This window comes from Prionailurus bengalensis, chromosome E1 (assembly GCF_016509475.1).
Source record: "Prionailurus bengalensis isolate Pbe53 chromosome E1, Fcat_Pben_1.1_paternal_pri, whole genome shotgun sequence".
NCBI lineage: Eukaryota > Metazoa > Chordata > Mammalia > Carnivora > Felidae > Prionailurus > Prionailurus bengalensis.
Genome location: NC_057347.1, coordinates 29,638,374 through 29,644,373, shown reverse-complemented (window position 1 = coordinate 29,644,373; position 6,000 = coordinate 29,638,374).

Genomic DNA, 6,000 nt, shown 5'->3' with positions numbered 1-6,000 from the left:
TGTCTGGGGGAAAGATGTGTCCACAAAGATTCCCTGCACATACTTCCCTCCGGAAGCTTGGTCTGCAGGGTTATACACACGGCCCAGCTCCCAGCCATCTTCCATTTGGACGTGGCCAGAGACATCCAGGCCACAAGCGTTCAGTGTCCTTCTGAGTGCCTTAAGAAAAGCAGATTTTCATCTTAATTCTAGGAACTATATGAGTTTCTTCATATCCATCACTGAGCACCAAAGAGACATCATTTTCTCCAGGGATTTTTCCTCCAGCCACTCTCCTCTCCCCATTCTCTCCACCCACCCCATTCCTGCCCCCACCTTCTCTAGACATGAAGATCATCTCCCAGTTCAATTCGTTTGGAAATGGGATGAGAAATTTAAACAAAATCCATCCTGCAGTCTTTTTAGCTACAAAGTGGTGTTGCTACGTTTTGGGGGATGATAGTAAAATAAGGATTTTTTTTTTTTAAGTTAATGAATTGGCTGACATTATGATGTCAGAAGGACTGGAGCCAAAGGTGTTTTGCTAAAGGGAGTCTCCCCACCGCCCCCCCTCCAGACGACACGGCACCCCTGGAGCCCATAGTACTTGTGACTGTTCACGCTGTTTACACACCCAGCTCCCCTGACTGCCTCTTTGTGGGAAGTTGTTTACATGAATTTATTTTGGGAAAATTCCATTAGACAGGACCAGGATTTCTTCACAAATCATTGCCTCTCACTTGTGTCTTGATCAAATCTGGGCAGGCACTCTTTCTTCAGAGCCCGGGCTCCTTGTGTTTCTGTTGGGGGGTGGGGCAGGGGAGGTATGGAGGGGACATGGAAGATAATGAAGTGGCCAGGGATGGGCTTAGAAAAAAGAGGTCTGTCTGGTGGGATCAGAAGCAACAGCACTGGGAGAACAAGGGGGTCCCCACTGGCTTGGGGACTGCAGACTTCCAGGGGCAGTTTTCCCGACTACAGCTCTATATGGCCTTGCCCATCTGTGCCTGGCTCTGTGTGAAGCTGCCAGGGCACAGAGACACATCAGTGATGCTCCTGGCCTGAAGAAGCTCAAACCTAAAGAAAGAGAAAGTGACAGAGACAAACAATTCACTCAAATGGTCATGGGGTCCTTGTGGGGTCTCCACACCCTTATCGCACCCGGCCCTCAGTGAGTCATGGAACACATTGATTCCTTCTGTGAACTCATTCTTGCTCTTCACTCTGTTGAAGGAGAATCCCCAATATTAGACACACCCCAGTTTGCTCCCATTGGTTTGGCCTCACATTAGTATCACATATGCACAGATCGCATAGTTGCTTCTTTAGTGCCCAAGCAATCCCTCCTTGTTTCTCAAAGAAAGATTTACTGGATCCCGACCAGGTGCCGGTCCCTGTGGTTCAGAGATGCTGAGACATCACCCTGGCTGCGCAGCAGCTCAGCCTTGGTCCAGTGGAAAGGGGAAGGGAATGGGGACCACAGATGAGCCACAAAGTAGACACCTGGTTCCTGCACAATGGGAGCTGGCCGTTGCTCCAGGTGCACTCCAAGAGCTGGAAGGAAGGAGACAGCTCCGGGCAGTAACTCAGCACCACCCATGGGTCAAGGCACCCTCTGCGGTCATCTGCCCAGCAAGCCTGGGCTCCCCTTCCAGAAGCATTTCTCCTGGCACTGCCGACTGATGAGCATCCTGAGCAACTCCGGGCAAGGTCTGCTTCCCTGTGTGGGTTTCCTGGTCTCTAATAGGAAGGAGCTGCACCGTCAGTTTTGCAGGTATGTTAGCCCGGAAAGCTGGATGGAAATAAAAGTGTGGGCAATACCCATGACTCATGTTTATTGAGCACTTACTACACACCAGGCATCCATCTAAATGTTTCATATGCATCAGTCCACTTAGTCCTCACAGCACTCTATATATTAGGTACTTACTAGAGATTAGCAAACTCAGAAAATACTAAGCATGGCAATTTGCTTGAAAACTCCATATGTGACCCAGACAAAAATATGGTTTCTTTTGCTGATGACAGGGTGGCGTTCGCTTTGCCCCTACAGATCTGAACATAGACTCTTGGGGCTGGAGATAAAAAGGCTGTGCCTTGCAGACACTGACCCATGCCTTCTAGGGATTTCAAAGCCACCAAGCCCCAGGATCCCGTGAAGTAGAGAGGCAGTCGGGTAGCCAACAGTAAGCATCCACTTCAGACTCAAGTCTGAGGTCATACTGCAGTTCCGTTCCTCACCAACACAGCAAGTCACTTCAGCAAATTCCTTCAACTTTCCAGATCTTGCTTCCCTTGTAGGGCTGTCATGAACACAAAGTGAGGGCATGTATTCAAAGCACCCAGGGCAGCATCTGTGACAGATATTCAAAAATCCTGGCACTGTAATTCTTCTCCAGACGGGTATAAGAGGCAGGTGTTTGGAGGGCATTAATGTGAGATGTGATGCCATTACGGGCTATTCCTTGAGCCCCAGACTAGCTTTCGCTATATTTGGGGGATAGAGACCAGAGAGGGACTGGCTTTATTTTACTCTATATCCCTCACTGCTCTCAGCAAATTTCCCTGAATATTTTAAGTGCTGTTGAATGAATGAATGGCTTAGTGGATGGATGGAGAGATGGATGGATGCTTGGATGGATGCTTGGATGGATGGATGGATGGATGGTCCAAACTGGTCCTTTCTCTATAAAAAGCTCCACCATACCCCAGTACATGTCTCATTTCAACACCTCAGGGAAATGCTCCAGTCTTTGACCCCTCCCCACTCTTCCAAAACCTCAGCTCAGATATTTACTTGTTACCTCTCTGCTCAGCCCTTTCACAAAAACACATTGTCCCACCATCTGCTAGTTAGTGACTCCGGCTTCGGCTCCTAACGGTGTCTTCTGGAGCCACACTCCACAGCCCATGGGTCAACTTCATCCCAGTTCCCAGTTGTGCCCTCCCCAGCCCGTGCACAGTGCTTTCAGGTTGCTGAGGAGGAGGTAATGTGCAGGCATTCATTCCCTGGAGCCCCAGTCCCCAGGGACCTGGGCTGGAACAGTGGTGCCTGTGTATCTTGGCATTTCATGGCCAGACTCCAGCCATGCACTGAGGTTGTTTCATGCACAGCCTTAAGTGTTCTGTGCTCTGCCCACTCAGGAGCCAGGAGGAGGCCCAGCCTGAGGCTCTGTCGCCCTCCCTTGGTAGTGGCTAGAGGTGAAGAGACAGCCCAGCCTCCAGCAGAGTCCGGGAGCCATGGCCTGCTATAGCTTCCTGGGGGCCCAGAGCAGCCCTCTGGCTGCTGTCAGTCCAGGTACATACAGCTGGCTCCCCAAGGTCAGGGTTGCCCCTGCACCACCAACGCCATTAGGGCTCCTATTCTCACCATTACCAGTCCCAGAAAAGTTCCCTCATACCTTGGAGAATCTGTCCCTTCCCCTTACGGATGCAGTGGTACCAAGAAAACCTCAAGTCCAGGGTCTTAGGGGATAATGCACGCCATCCTCCTAGTTGTGTACCTGATGGGGAAGGGAGAAGGGGTAACGTGACTTCTCTTGCGAGACTGGGGAAATTGATGAGGCCATGGTAGGCTTCAGGGGCGTTCACTGGCCTTTGCCCTTTCTATACCTCAGGTCTCAGTTTCAGGCAAGAAGGGCCCACATGCCAGCAGGGCTCCGGGTGGTAGGATGCTAATTAGCAACTATAGATTCAGTGGGAGGGTACCAGCTCTCTGCCTGCCTGAGGGTCGCTTTTGCTGCTCACTCTGTTGAAGGAGAACCCTGTGCAGGTTGACACGGATGAGAGGCACCCCTGGCTGGGGGAAGGGCAGCTTGTGACCCACATGCTGTCCTCCACAGAGTCTGTGGGACGCATAGCCAGAGGCTGATGTCTGCCACTTGCCGGTCACTTTATCCTTCCGTCCCAGGCTTCTCTTGCCCAGAGACCCTGATGCAATCTTCTCCCAGGGAGAAGTGCCTCTCTGTGCCTCAGTGCTGCCCTCTCCTGGATGCTACCTTTGACTATTGCTTCCAGAAAAATCCACATTTTATGGAGCAGATGAGGAAGTAGAGGAACTGTTCTGGATTCACTTCCATCAAGTTTGACCCGGAGCCCTCCTCTGTGATCAATGCATCCACTCGCTGCCACTTGAAAAGGCATCAGTACCAGGCCCACCTCCTTCCCTGCAGCGTCCTCACCCAACACCAACCCGGAGAGTAACAAAGAACAGGGAGGCATCCCAAAAGACACAGCAGGTACCTGAATAGTCCAAGCTGAAGGTTAGCTCCCAAAGACACCGTCAGCTACTGGCTTGTACCTAAGGTTACCTGATTGAGCCAAAATTTAAGGGCATTTTTCCTTTCCACCTTCTTTCATAAGGAAGACAGAATCCGGGAGAAAGAATTGTCATTGAGCTATAATTTCATTGTGCATATGATGAGTGTGAGGAAACTTACGCCCCCACTGGAAACAGACAGGCAGCAGCCGCAAGGGAGGTTGGGAGGATGAAAGGAGGTGACGGGGGCCCAGAACTCATCCTGGCTGGGAGTGAGTGCTCAGTAAAGTAACTGCAATTGTTCTCATCAAAACAAGGTTTATAATTCCTGTGTCTCAAATATCATAGCGATTACAAGAGACTTTCTCTCGGCTCTGATCGATCCCACTCAAGAAGGGTCTATGGTTACAAAGACTTGGCCTGACACCCACAGACCACTCTGTTCCATGGCGGAGGCCAGAGCCCCTCACCGCTGAGCAGGGGAAGGCTCTTGTTGGTGGCCTGCAGGCCCAGGCTGCAAGAGATGGAGGGGAGGGAAGGGACAGAAGAGGAAAGCATGGGGGGTATGGGGGGTGACTCCCATTCATGACGGGTGGCCCTGCTCAGATGCTTGGGACAGGAGTTTGGGCTTTGGCCCAGGCCAGGCTTACTGAGAGCAAGACCATTAGCAGGGAGCCTGGGCCACCCAGAGGAAGAAAGGCTGTCAGCCAGAGCAGGAGAGAAGGTCCCCAGAACGGCTTCCACCATGTCCACCAAAGAGCCGGGTTTCAGGGCACCAGCAATGTTCTGTTCTTCATCTGGGTGCTGGTTACAAGGTGTGATAACCTGGTGAAAATCCCCCGGGCTGTATGTTTACGTGTGTGCAGTTTTCTGCACTTCTGTTATACTTTGATTACAAGTTTGGGTTTCTTTTTTTTTAAGTTTACTTTTGTTTGATGTTTTATTTACTTTTGAGAGAGCGCGAGCAGGGGAGAGGCGGAGAGAAGGGGACAGAGGATCTGAAGCAGGCTCTGTGCTGAGAGCAGCGAGCCCCATGTGGGGCCTGAACTCACAAACCGCAAGATCGTGACCTGAGCCGAAGTTGGCCGCTCAACCGACCGAGCCACCCAGGTGCCCCTAAGTTTATTTTTTTAAAGTCACCCCCCAAAAACAAACGCCCTCCCCAGCACCTCTGGGTTCCTCACAGCACCTGCCTGGCTGGGCAGAGGGAAGCATCCTTGCAGCAGCTGCCGTAAATTGTCCAGTTTAATCTAAGTCATTGAGAGACTGGGTCAGGTGAGGGGAGATTTTACTCTTTGACCACAAAACTCAGAGTCTGACCTTGATTCATTCATCCGTTTAACAAGTTTATATGCATTACGTGTTTATACTTAGCATGTCCTAAACGTGCCCCGGAAGCCTGTCTGGGCTCCACTAACCCGTGTATCACCATGGAGCCATAGACGGACCCCAGGACTCGTGCTGCCACCTGTAGCTCCCCTACCCTCCTGGCTTACAACAACGGATCAACTACGCTGTAAATTCTTCTTTGGAAAATTCGCCGGCTCCACAGGGTCAGTCCCCGGTCTATCTCTTCATCCTCTCACACCTGGGCCATGACAGCGGCTTCCTACCTTGTATCCTTGTTGCCCGTGAAGCCAACCTTGAAGCCTGCTTTGAAGCCTCATCGCTCTTGAAGCCGACCTCCTAGGCTGTCATCAGAGACAGTGTCATTCATTACCAAAAGCCTTCAACGGCTCCCTACTGCCTATAGGAAAAGGTTC